This window comes from Tamandua tetradactyla, chromosome 1 (assembly GCF_023851605.1).
Source record: "Tamandua tetradactyla isolate mTamTet1 chromosome 1, mTamTet1.pri, whole genome shotgun sequence".
Lineage (NCBI taxonomy): Eukaryota > Metazoa > Chordata > Mammalia > Pilosa > Myrmecophagidae > Tamandua > Tamandua tetradactyla.
Genome location: NC_135327.1, coordinates 195,281,527 through 195,295,814, shown reverse-complemented (window position 1 = coordinate 195,295,814; position 14,288 = coordinate 195,281,527).

Sequence of the window (14,288 nt, the reverse complement as noted above, 5' to 3'; positions counted from 1 at the left end):
ACACTGTAATCTCTAGGGAACCATGAAAGTAGTAACAACAGAAAAATTTAACTAACAAGCGAATGGATTGGAAAAACATTCTTAACTATTCAAAAGAGAAAAAAAGGATGAAAAAAGGAACAAAGAACATATGGACAAAGGTAAAATAATAGTAATATGCCAAGTATAAATCCAAAATATCAATGATTATATTAAATGTAAATAAACTGAACACTCCAAATAAAAGACAAAAATTGTGACATTATATAAAAAGGAAGACTTGATCCAATTATATGCTATAAGGATGCTGGGAAAAAGATGGAGAAGAAATACCATAAAAATAACAGAGATCTTGTGTGGCTATTCTTATATCAGATAAAGTAGGCCTTAACACAAGAGACAAAGAGGGGCGTTCAAAAAGATAAAAGGATTGATTCAATAAGAAGATTTTGCAATCATTAATGACATAACTTCAAGTTATATAAAGCAAAAAGTGACAAAATTAAAAGGTAAAAGACAAATCCATAGTTACAGATGATTTGACACATATTCCAAGAACAGATACATCAAGTGGACAAAAATTAATAAGAATATAAAAGAATTGAGCAACTCAATTAATAAAACTGACCTAATTAACATACATAGAACACGACACTCAGCAGCTGCTAATAAACATTCTTTTCAAGCACACATGGAATATTTACCAAAATAAACCACATAGCAAAATGTATATTTTGGGTAGTGCATTGCCTAATTTAACTTGTATGGTCAGTTTAGTTGAACACCATAATTACATGGAATCTTGAATAGGATGTGAGATCTCATTGGTTTGTCCTGGTTAGTGTGATGCCCAGATATATTCCAGAGTAATTTGGGCAGTGAATAAAGGAGTATTTGCAAAGTCTCCTTGGGGGACGGGGTAGAAAGGGGGAAATATCCAACTTCCCATTTGGAGAATTCCTGATATTCTCAAAAGCAGTGGGGACAACCAAGTCAATAGGCTGAGACCTCGATCTTGGGGTTCACCCCTATGAAACTTATTTCTGCAAAGGACAGGCTAAGCCTACTAATTATGCCTGAGTCACCTCCAGAGAACTTTCTTGCTCAGATGCAGCCTCTCTGTCTAAGCCAACTCACTGCCCTCCCTCCCTACATAGGACATGAGCCGGAGAGGTGAAAATCTGCCTGGCAACATGGGACAGAAATCCCAGAATGCACCAGGACCAGGCATTAGGGGATTGAGAAAGCCTGCTTGACCAAAAGGCAGAAGACAGAAATGAGACAAAATGAAGTTTATTGTTTGAGAGATTTCAAACAGAGTTGAGAGGTTATCCTGGAGGTTATTCTTATGCATTATATAGATACCCCTTTTAAGTTTATGATGTACTGGAGTGGCTGGAGGGAAGTACCTGAAACTGTTGAACTGTGTTCCAGTAACCTTGATTCTTGAAGATGATTGTATAATGATATAGCTTTTACAATGTGATTGTGTGATTGTGAAAACCTTGTGTCTGATGCTTTTTCTATCCAGGGTGTGGACAAATGAGTAAAAAAGGAAAATGGATAATAAATAAATAAATAATAGGGGGATGTGTACTTTGTAAGCTGCCAGAATGTGATATACCAGATATGGAACAGGTTTTAAAAAGGGGATTAATTAAGTTGCAAGTTTACAGTTCTAAGGCCATGAAAATGTCCAAATTAAGGCAAGCCTGTAAAAATGTCCAAATTAAGGCATCCTGGGGAAGATACCCTGGTTCAAGAAGGCTCGTGGTGTTCGAAGATTTCTCTCATCAGGAAAAGCACATGGCGACATCTGCTAACTTTCTCTCCAGGCTTCTCCAATGGTCTCCCTGGGGCTTTGTTCGTTTTCTTGGCTCTGTCAGTTCTGGTGGCTCTAAAGCTTTTTCCAAAATGGTTCTCTTAAATGATGGTATGGTAGCCCATGACAAACTCTGGAATCTCCCCTGTAACTACTTGTTGAAGAGTTCTTTAAAAACTACTGCTTTTTTCTTTCTTTGTTTTGTATACACATTATATTATACAATAAAAAAAGTTATAAAAAAAAAAACAAACCAAAAAACGGTTCCCTTTTGAAAGGCTCCAGTAAGCAACCTCACCTTGAATGGCTGGAGACACATCCCCATGGAAACAATCAAAGAGATCCCTCCCAATAATATTGAATGAAGAGTAAAGGACATGGCTTCTTTGAGGTACATAATAGCTTCAAACCGGCACAAGGGATAACGGGTAAAATAAATTGGGTTGATTGAAATACTAATGGTCAATAGTATGAAGTATGAAATGTATGAGTTTTCTCTTTTTTCTTTTTATTTCTTCTTCTAGAGTGATACAAACATTCTAAAAGTGATCCTGGTGATGAATACACAACTATGTGATGATACAGTGATCCATTGATTGAACACCATGAATGGATTGTAATGTGTGTGAAGATTGGTGAATAAAAATATTTTAAAATAAAAAAAAAATAGACCGCATAATTGGCCATACAATAAGCCTCAACAAATTTCAGAGGAATGAAATCATACAGAATATGTTCTCTGACTGTAATGTAATTAAGCCGGATATCAGTAGAACGATGACTAGAAAATTTCAAACATTTTAGAAATGAGGTAAAATACTTCTAAATAACACATGTGCCAATGAAGAAATCACAGTGGAAATTTTTAAAATGTTTTTCACTGAATGGTAATAAAAGTATGAATATCAACTTTTGTTGTATGCATCTTGTGGTAGTTAAATTCAGGTATCAAGTTGGCTAGGTGAGGATGCCTAGTTCTATTGCTGTGGACATAAGCCAATGGCATGTGAACCTCATCTGTTGCTCATTACCTCTGCAGTTGGCTAGGAGGCATGCCGGCTGCAATGACTGATGTTTGATTTAATTGGCTGGTGCTTAAATGAGAGGCCCAACGTAGCACAGCCCAAGCAGCTCAGCATACCTCATCTCAGCACTCGCAGCTCAGCCCAGGCCTTTGGAGATGCAGAAAGGAATCATACTGGGGAAAGTTGTTGGAACCCAGAGGCCTGGAGAGAAGGCCAACAGAGATCACCTTGGCCCTCCCATGTAAGAAAGAACCTCAGTTGAAAGTTAGCTGCCTTTCCTCCGAAGAACTTTATGTTAACTAAACTAAATAAATCCACTTTTATTGAAAGTCAGTCTGTCTCTGGTGTGTTGCATTCTGGCAGCTAGCAAACTAGAACAGATTTTGGTACCGGAGAGTGGGGTGCTGCTGCAATTTGCAAATACCAGTCATGTTGGACCAGTATTTTGGATGGATAAGGGGAAGATTTTGGAGGAACTGTGAAGAGAATGGTGAAGAAGTCCTGGAGTGCTTGAAGAGACTGTTGGTGTAAACGGAACCACTGCCAACTTAGACAAAAGGGGACTTATAGGGAGAAATTGGAGTTTGCAGAGTGAGAACCATAGAAGTTGGGGTCTGAAGCCAAGAAACCTCAGACCAGGAGAGTGGACCCACCCATATACATGGAGAGGGCAGAGGATGAGTCTCCCATCTCACTGCAGTGGAAGAGTTGTGCCACTACAGGCCTTGGAAAAAGTCCAGCATGCTCCTTGGGGGCTGGCGAGAGCCTGGCTGTCACCACATGGAGGGGTTGAGCGTGTGCCCTGGAAATGGCAGAGAGCCCAGGTGTGGCCCTGATGCCTGGAGAGAGCGGAACCGAGAAAGAGGTGGTCTCCTCAATGTTCCCTGAGGTTGATTCAGAAAGAGGTGGCCACTGCATAGGCCCTTGGAAAGGGTGGGACTGCCACTTTCTAAAGCTGAAGGATAAATGACTTTCAGACTTTGAAATCCAATGGAGTTTGCCCTGCAGGTTTTCAGAACTGTTTGGGTCTTGTGGCTCTTGTGTTCCTTCCAGTTTCTCCCTATGGAAATGAAAAACTGTATCCTGTGACTGTCCTCCTTTGCATATTGGCACCAAATAACTTGTTTTGAGATTCATAGGTCCACAGCTGGAAGAGAATTTTTTGCACTTTAATATTGTTTAAGGTGATGCGTGCAGTTGCCAAGTTGACAAGGGGTGGACATGTGGTAGTTAGATTCAGGTGTCAACTTGGCCAGGTGAAGGTGCCTAGTTCTATTGCTGTGGACATGGGTGTACTGGTGTGAAATGATGTATGCCCCCTAGAAAAGCCATGTTTTAATCTAAATCCCATTTCATAGAGGCAGAATAATCCCTATTCAATACTGCATGTTTGAAACTGTAATCAGATCATCTCCTTGGAGGTGTGATTTAATCAAGAGTGGTTGTTAAGCTGGATCAGGGGATGACATGTCTCCACCCATTTGGGTGGGTCTTGATAAGTTTCTGGAGTCCTATAAAAGAGGAAACGTTTTGGAGAATGAGGAGATTCAGAGAGAGCAGAGAAGAATGACACAGCCACGAGAATCAGAAAGCCCACGACCAGCGATCCTTAGAGATGAAGAGGGAAAATGCCTCCCGGAGAGCTTCATGAAACAGGAAACCTGGATAGAAAGCTAGCAGATGACGCCTTGCTTGCCATGTGCCCTTCCAGCCAAGAGAGAAACCCTGAACTTCATAGGCCTTCTTGACCCAAGGTATCTTTCCCTGGATGCCTTTGATTGGACATTTCTATAGACTTGTTTTGATTGGGACATTTTCTCAGCCTTAGAACTGTAGACTAGCAACTCATTAAATTCCCCTTTTTAAAAGCCATTCCATCTCTGGTAATTGCATTCCAGCAGCTAGCAAACTAGAACAATGGGCCAATGGCATGTGAACCTCATCTGTTGCTGATTACATCTGCAGTCAGCTAGGCGTGCCTGCTGCTATGGCTGATGTTTGACTTAACTGGCTGGTGCTTAAATGAGAGAATCAATGTAGCACAGCCCAAGCAGCTCAGCATACCTCATCTTAGCACTTGTAGCTCAGCCCAGGCCTTTGGAGATGCAGAAAGGAATCACCCTGGGGAAAGTTGTTGGAACCCAGAGGCCTGGACACAAGGCCAGTAGAGATCACCTTGTGCCTTCCCATGTAGGAAAGAACCTCAGTTGAAAGTTAGCTGACTTTCCTCTGAAGAACTATACGTTAACTAAATAAATCCCCTTTTATTGAAAGTCAGTCTGTCTCTGGTGTGTTGCATTCCAGCAGCTAGCAAATTAGAACACACCTAAAGCAATATTTCAAGGGAAATTTATAGTCTTAAATGCATGTATCAGAAAAGAAAAGCTAAATAATCTCTCAAAGAAAAAGCTCAATAATCTCTGTGTACACCTCAAACATCTAGAAAAAGAACAGCAAAATAAATCCAAAGAAAGTAAAATGTAGGAATTTAAAAGGTAAGAGCAGGTATCAGTAAAATAGAAAACCAATGTAAAGTAAAGAAAAATTAACAAAGTAAAAAAGATTTTTTTGAAAAGACTAACACAATCAATAAACCCTAACAAGGCTAAGAAAAAAAAAAGAGAAAATGCAAATTAGCAATAATTGAAATGAAAAAGAGGACATCACTTCAAAACCCATAGGCACAAAAAAAGAGAATCAAAAGACATTGTATAGTGACTGTATACTTATAGTGATTGTATACTTCAGATGGTGTGCCAGTTTGAAAGTATTATGTGCCCTAGCAAAGACATGTTTTAATCATGATCCAATCTTGTGGAGGCAACCATTTCTCTTAATCCTGATTCAACACTGTAGGTTGGAATCTTTTGATTAGATTATCTCCATGGAAATGTGACGTGACCAATTGTGGGTATTAACTTTTGATTAGGTGGAGATGTGACTGCACCCACTCCAGGTGTGTCTTGATTAGTTTACTGGAATCCTTTAAAAGGGGAAACATTTTGGAGACAGCTCAGATACAACAGAGACTAGAGAAAAGACAGAAGCTGCAGAGCCAACATCTGAGCTGACACAGATGCAGACACGTGGAGAACAGAGACACAGATGTTTGGAGATGTTTGGAGCCCAGCAGACATCACCACGAGATGATAAGCAAGCCAGAACCTGGAGAGAGTCAGGGGAAGCCAAGAGATGAAAGCCAACCCTGGAGAAGCAAAGTTAGGAACCTCCCTATGGACTAGAGACTGAAAGCAATGGAGCTCAGGAACAAGAGACCAGCAGATGCCAGCCACGTGAGTTCCCAGCTGACAGAGGTGCCCCTGACCCATCGTCTTTTCTTGAGTGAAGGTAACCTCTTGTTGGTGCCTTAATTTGGACATTTTCATGGCCTTAGAACTGTAAACTCGTAACTTATTAAATTCCCCTTTTTAAAAGGTGTTCTGTTTCTGATATATCGTATTCCGGCAGCTTGTAAACTAACACACATGGTTTGTATGATGTATGAATATTTCTCAATAAAACTGCACTAAAGAGCAGGCAACAGTGGCTCAGTGGCAGAGTTCTCACCTGCCATGCTGGAGACCCGGATTGGATTCCTGGTGCCTGCCCATGAAAAACACACACACACATACACAAAACCTGCATTAAAAAAAAAAAAAAAAAAAAGCCCTGGCCATTAGAGAAATGCAAATCAAAACCACAATGAGATATCATCTCACACCCACCAGAATGGCCATTATCAACAAAACAGAAAATGACAAGTGCTGGAGAGGATGCGGAGAAAGAGGCACACTTATCCACTGTTGGTGGGAATGTCAAAGGGTGCAACCACTGTGGAAGGCAGTTTGGCGGTTCCTCAAAAAGCTGAATATAGAATTGCCATACGACCCAGCAATACCATTGCTAGGTATCTACTCAAAGGACTTAAGGGCAAAGACACAAACGGACATTTGCACACCAATGTTTATAGCAGCATTATTTACAATTGCAAAGAGATGGAAACAGCCAAAATCTCCATCAACAGAAGAGTGGCTAAACAAACTGTGGTATATACATACGATGGAATATTATGCAGCTTTAAGACAAGATAAACTTATGAACCATGTAATAACATGGATGGACCTAGAGAATATTATGCTGAGTGAATCCAGCCAAAAACTAAAGGACAAATACTGTATGGTCCCACTGATGTGAACGGACATTCGAGAATAAACTTGAAATATGTCATTGGTAACAGAGTTCAGCAGGAGTTAGAAACAGGGTAAGACAATGGGGAATTGAAGCTGAAGGGATACAGACTGTGCAACAGGACTAGATACAAAAACTCAAAAATGGACAGCACAATAATACCTAATTGTAAAGTAATCATGTTAAAACACTGAATGAAGCTGCATCTGAGCTATAGGTTTTTGTTTTGTTTTGTTTTGTTTTGTTTTGATTTTACTATTATTACTTTTATTTTTTTCTCTATATTAACATTCTATATCTTTTTCGGTTATGTTGCTAGTTCTTCTAAACCAATGCAAATGTACTAAGAAATGATGATCATGCATCTATGTGATGATGTTAAGAATTAATGATTGCATGTGTAGAATGGTATGATCTCTAAATGTTGGGTTAATTTCTTTTTTTCCGTTAATTAAAAAAAAAAAAAAAGAGAAGGGATAATTGGAGATGAAGGGATACAGACTGTACAACGGGACTGGATATAAAAACTCAGAAATGGACAGCACAATACTACCCAATTGTAATGCAATTATGTTAAAACACTGAATGAAGCTGCATGTGAGGTATAGGTCCTTTGTTTTTGTTTTTTTTTCTTTCTATTATTGTTTTAATTCTTATTCTGTTGTCTTTTTATTTCTTTTTCTAAATCGAGGCAAATGTACTAAGAAATGATGAATATGCAACTATGTGATGTTATTAAGAATTACTGATTGTACATGTAGATTGGAATGATTTCTAATTGTTTTGTTAATTCTTTTTTTAATTAATAAAAAAATAAAAAATAAATAAATAAAAAAATAAATAAAAAAAGACATTATAAACAAGTTAAGCCAATGCATCTAAACATTTAAATGAAAAGGAAGGTTTCCTGGGGGAAAAAAAACATTTTTTTCAAACCTACACAAGAAGACACGAACAGTCCCCTCTATTGAAGAAATTCCATCCGTAAGAAAACCCATCCTACAAAGGAAACTCCAGGCTCAGACAGTTTCACTAGTGAATTTTTCCACACATTCTTTCTTCTTTCTTAAAAAGGAATAACTACCAATCTTATGTGTATAAGATAATAGAAAAAGGGGGAATATTTTCTGATTCATTATATGAAGCCAGCACAATTTTGATAGCAAAGCTTGCCAAGTATATTGCTAGGAAGAAAACTTAGAAGCTTTAGTGGAGGCTGTGGTATGTTGCCCAGATCCACCCTGTCTCCGCCCCCCACTTCAGGACAGCCACACTTATTTTCCCAGCTGCTGAGAGGGTGGGTAGCTGACATCTCACAGAGGCTTTCCTCTCTGGGAAATACCCTCAGTCAAAGGGAGCTAGCTGCTTTGCCCGAGTTTATATCCCTTTACTACAGACAATCCACACCCAATGATTGGTCAATGTCTCCGCATGCCTCAGAAAACATCATCCTATTTCAAGAGCTCCCTGTGTAGTCAGTTACAACTTCTGTTGCAAATGGATCTCAGTTCAACATCTCCCTCTGCCCAGTCATGCTCTCCTCGCTCCTTTATAGAGGTTATTCTCAAGATCATGACCCAATAAACCTCCTGCATGCAAATGTCCACCTCAGAGTCTGTTTCCTAGCGAACTCCATCTATGAAAGTGGGTGCCAGGAGTGGTTTTAGAAAGCAGATGCAAAACTTGAACTTTGAAGTTGGATCACCCACTGGCTGGTGCTGAAAAATCCATCACGGGCACTAGTTGGTGTGTAAATAGTCCCCAGCAGAATGTGGAGGTGCAATTATTAAATTTTCATCAGGAATAAAATGGGAAGAGATACTTGTAGAAGGGATATGCTGGTTGGGTGACCAGCAGGCATTTGAGAGGTATAGACAAGTAACAACTACAAAGACAATGGAATTGGATGGCTATTTCTGGGTGCTGCCAAGGCACTGAAGAAGACAAGGAATGGCTGAGGGTGATTAATCACCAATGTATGATTAATGTGTAAGGGTCAGAGAGCCTTCCTGGCAGCATGGAAAGGGATTCTCATCTTAGATAGCCCGAGGACAAAAAAACCTGAGGCCCAAAACTGGGACTTGATTATAAGGGTAGCAGAAGTCCAGAGAGAGTTAAATTCCTAGCCCTGGCAAGTCTGTTGGGGAGCAGTATTCTGATTGGGAAGGAGTGGGACCTTGGGCTGGGGGACAGGGACACCTGGGTCAAAGGGTGCAAGAACTTTAAAATCCTGCATATGTACATCAAAAGACATGTACAGGGAGGGCTACAGTGGCTCAGCAGGCAGAGTTCTCACCTGCCATGCTAGAGACCCGGGTTCGATTCCCAGTGCATGTCCATGGGAAAAAAAAAAAAAAAGGTCGTGTACAAGAATGCTCACAGCAGCATTATTTATAATAGCCCAAACCTAGAAGCAACCAAAATGTCCATTAACATTAGCATCAGTTATACCAAATTGTAGCATATGCAAGAAAGAGAATACTATACAACGATGAAGAAGAATGAACTACAGCTGCATGCTGCCTACACTTGGATGAGTCTTAAAGACATCATGTGGAATAAAATAATCCAGACACAAAAGAATGCATACTGTAGGATTCCATTCATGTGGAGTTCAAAACCATGCAAGACTATTCTATAGTGGTCAAGTAGAAATAATGATAACTCCTGGAGCACTTACCTCTGTGAGGGGGCATCTGGAAAGACTCTGGGATGCTGGCAATATCCTTTGTCTTGATTTGGGTGGTGTGTCTGTGGGTGTGTACACTTTGTAAAGGGTCATCAAGCTGTACAGGTAAGACTTGTGCAGTTTACTGTATGTATGTTATGCTTTAGTAAAAAGCTTACAAAAAGTAAGTAAAATAAAATAATGTAGTGGGAAATGGAAGAAAAGTGTGTGGATATATGTAGCAAGAGGGAGCATTGTGGATGTGATGGGATAGTTCTGTATCTTGATTGTGGTGGTGGTACAAGTATCCACATATGATACAATTGCCTGGAACTAAACTGGTTCTGATGAAATGTGAATGAGCTCTGTGGACTGTACCAATGTCAATGACCTGATTTTGATATTGTGCTAAAAGTATGCAAGATGTTACCATCAGGGAAACTGGGTAAAGCATACACGGGACCTCTCTGTAAATTTATTTGTAATTTCCCGTGGATCTATAATTATTGCAAAATAAGCCCTCTCCTCCCCCCCCAAAAAACAAGAAATAAAAAAGAAATCTTCCCAACATAATTTAAGTGTCTGCATAGTATTGTATCTTGCAGGAATTACAAATTGATTTAATTAATTAATTCTTTATTGTTGGAAACTGAAGACATTTGTAATTTTTAACTATTATGAACACTCCATGTACATGTCATTATAGATAGACTTTTTCCCATATCTCTGAATATTTCCTTAAGAAAAATTCCTAGAAGGGTGTTATGGGTTGAATTCTGTCCCCCCATCCCAAATAAAACCCCAGTACCTGTGAATGTGACCTCATTTGGAAATACAGTTTTTGAGGTTATAATCAAGTTTAGATGAGGTCATACCAAATTAGGGTAGACCCTAACTTAATAATACTGGTGTCCTTATAAAAAGAGGAGAAGCAGCACACACAAACACAGAAAAAAAGAACACTATGTCTAAACAGAGGCAGAAATTGGAAAAATTTATCTACAAGTCAAAGAATGCCAAGGATTGACAGCTTCATCAGAAACCAGGAGAGAAACATGCAACAAATTTCTCCCTAGAGACTTCAGAGGGAGCATGGCCCACTGACAACTTGATTTTGGACTTCATACCTGCAGAACTGTAAGAGAATAAATTTCTGTTGTTTGAAGTCACCCATTCTACGGTACTTTATTATGGCAGCTCTAGGAAACCATGACAAAGAGAAGTTAATGGGCCAAAGAGTATAAATTTATTAAAGTGTTTGATAAGCAATTGCCAAACTGCCTTGCAGAAAATTTTTATAAGTTTTATTCACTGCTTGCAGATTATGATATTGCCATATTACCCATTCCCTTCCCACTAATTAGTACTGTCCTTTAAAAAAAATCTTCATCAATATGATAGGGAAAACCTAGTATCTAATAATTTTTTTTTATTAATTAAAAAAAAGAAAAGAAATTAACACAACATTTAGAAATCATTCCATTCTACATATGCACTCAGTAATTCTTAGTATCATCACATAGATGTATGATCATCATTTCTTAGTACATTTGCATTGATTTAGGAAAAGAACTAGCAAAACAGCAGAAAAAGATATAGAATGTTAATATAGAGAAGAAAATTAAAATGATAATAATAATAAATACATATATATATAAAAAAGGAAAAAGAAAAAAACAAAAACAAAAGATACAAACAAACAAACAAACAAAAAAACTACAGTTCAGGTGCAGCTTCATTCAGTGTTTTGACATGGTTACATTACAGTTAGGTATTATTGTGCTGTCCATTTTTGAGTTTTTGTATCTAGTCCTGTTGCACAGTCTGTATCCCTTCAGCTCCAATTACCCATTATCTTACCCTGTTTCTAACTCCTGCTGGTCTCTGTTACCAATGATATATTCCAAGTTGATTCTCGAATGTCGGTTCACATCAGTAGGACCATACAGTATTTGTCCTTTAGTTTTTGGCTAGACTTACTCAGCATAATGTTCTCTAGGTCCATCCATGTTATTACATGCTTCATAAATTTAGTCTGTCTTAAAGCTGCATAATATTCCATCGTAGGTATACGCCACAGTTTGTTTAGCCACTCGTCTGTTGATAGACATTTTGGCTGTTTCCATCTCTTTGCAATTGTAAATAACGCTGCTATAAACATTGGTGTGCAAATGTCTGTTTGTGTCTTTGCTCTTAAGTCCTTTGAGTAGATACCTAGCAGTGGTATTGCTGGGTCGTAATCCATTCTGCCAGTCTATGTCTTTTGATTGGGGAATTCAGTCCATTAACTTTTAGTGTTATTACTGTTTGGATAATATTTTCCTCTACCATGTTGGCTTTTGTATTATATATATCATATCTGATTTTCCTTCTTTCTACACTTTACTCCATACCTCTCTCTTCTGTCTTTTCGTATCTGACTCTAGTGCTCCCTTTAGTATTTCTTGCAGAGCTGGTCTCTTGGTCACAAATTCTCTCAGTGACTTTTTGTCTATAAATGTTTTAATTTCTCCTTCATTTTTGAAGGACAACTTTGCTGGATATAGGAGTCTTGGTTGGCAGTTTTTCTCTTTCAGTATCCCAAATATATCATCCCACTGTCTTCAAGCTTCCATGGTTTCTGCTGAGAAATCTACACATAGTCTTATTGGGTTTCCCTTGTATGTGATGGATTGTTTTTCTCTTGCTGCTTTCAAGATCCTCTCTTTCTCTTTGACCTCTGACATTCTAACTAGTAAGTGTCTTGGAGAACGCCTATTCGGGTCTATTCTCTTTGGGGTGCACTGCACTTCTTGGATCTGTAATTTTAGGTCTTTCATAAGAGTTGGGAAATTTTCAGTGATAATTTCTTCCATTAGTTTTTCTCCTCCTTTTCCCTTCTCTTCTCCTTCTGGGATACCCACAACATGTATATTTGTACACTTCATATTGTCATTCAGTTCCCTGATCCCCTGCTCAAGTTTTTCCATTCTTTTCCCTATTGTTTCTGTTTCTTTTTGGGATTCAGATGTTCCATCCTCCAGTTCACTAATTGTAGCTTCTGTCTCTTTAAATCTATCATTGTAGGTATCCATTGTTTTTTCCATCTTTTCTACTTTGTCCTTCACTCCCATAAGTTCTGTGATTTGTTTTTTCAGATTTTCTATTTCTTCTTTTTGTTCAGCCCATGTCTTCTTCATGTCCTCCCTCAATTTATTGATTTGGTTTTTGAAGAGGTTTTCCATTTCTGTTCGTATATTCAGCATTAGTTGTCTCAGCTCCTGTATCTTATTTGAACTATTGGTTTGTTCCTTTGACTGGGCCATATCTTCAATTTTCCAAGCATGATCCATTATTTTCTGCTGGTGTCTGGGCATTTGATCAGATTTCCCTGGGTGTGGGACCCGGCTGGTTGAAAGGTTTTTCTGTGAAATCTCTGGGCTCTGTTTTTCTTTTTCTGCCCAGTAGGTAGCGCTCGTGGCTCTCGTCTGTCTGCGGGTTCCACCAGTAAAAGATGCTGTGGCTTCTTTAACTTGCCAATCCGAATCTCGCAGTCGGCCCGGGAAACCGCGCGTGGAGGGGGGATCGCCAGCCACCGCGGCTTGGGGGAGTGCCGGTACAAATTGCCCAGCTGGCCCGAGACACCAAGCATGGCAGGAGGGCCCCACTATCCAACGTTCCCAGTCGGACCGGGAAGCCACGTGTGTGGAAGGGACCCTGGTCGCCAGCCGCCCCGGCCCGGGAAAGGGCGCGCTCCTCGGGTATCTCACCGCAGCGGATTCTCCCTGCCCGTTCAGCCATTCCAGAATGGGGTACACTGTCTTTCTGGTCTCTGTCGTGGCTCCGGGAGCTGTTTTGTATTGTTTCTGTTTCTTTAGTTGCTGTTCTGGAGGAGGAACCCAGTCGGGTAAGTTCTTGTACCAAATCTCCGCTTAAATCAGCTCGGCTTCAGGTTTCCTTCATCTTCCCACGCAGCTCTGTTCCAAGGGAGACCTGGCTCTGGAGCTCCTGGGGGCGCCTTCTTTCCCGGGATCAGGTCCCTGCCTCCTAGTATCTAATAATTTTTAATTCTGTGTCAAAGTATGATATACATATTCAGAAGTGCACATGTCATGAGTCTATATCTCACTGAATTTTCACAAACTGAAATATGTGGTACCAGCATCAAGACCAATAAACAAGCTTCTTTTATTTATAATTTGAATTTATTTCACTATTTGTTCTAGTTTGCTAGCTGCCAGAATGCAAAATACCAGAAATGGAATGGCTTTAAAAGGGGAATTTAATAAGTTACTAGTTTACACTTCTAAGGCCGAGAAAATGTTCCAATTAAAACAAGTCTATAGAAATGTCCAATCAAAGGCATCCAGAGAAAGATACCTTGGTTCAAAAAGGCCGAAGAAGTTCAGGGTTTCTCTCTCAGCTGGAAGGGCACATGGCAAACATGGTGGTCTCTGCTGGCTTTCTCACAGTTCTACAAAAAAGGGACTCTCTCCAAAATGTTTCCTCTTTTAAAGGATTCCAACTCCACCTTCGATGGGTGGAGACACACCTCCATGGAAATCATCTAATCAAAAGTTACCACCCACAATTGGGTGGGTCACATCTCCATGGGAACAATCAAAAT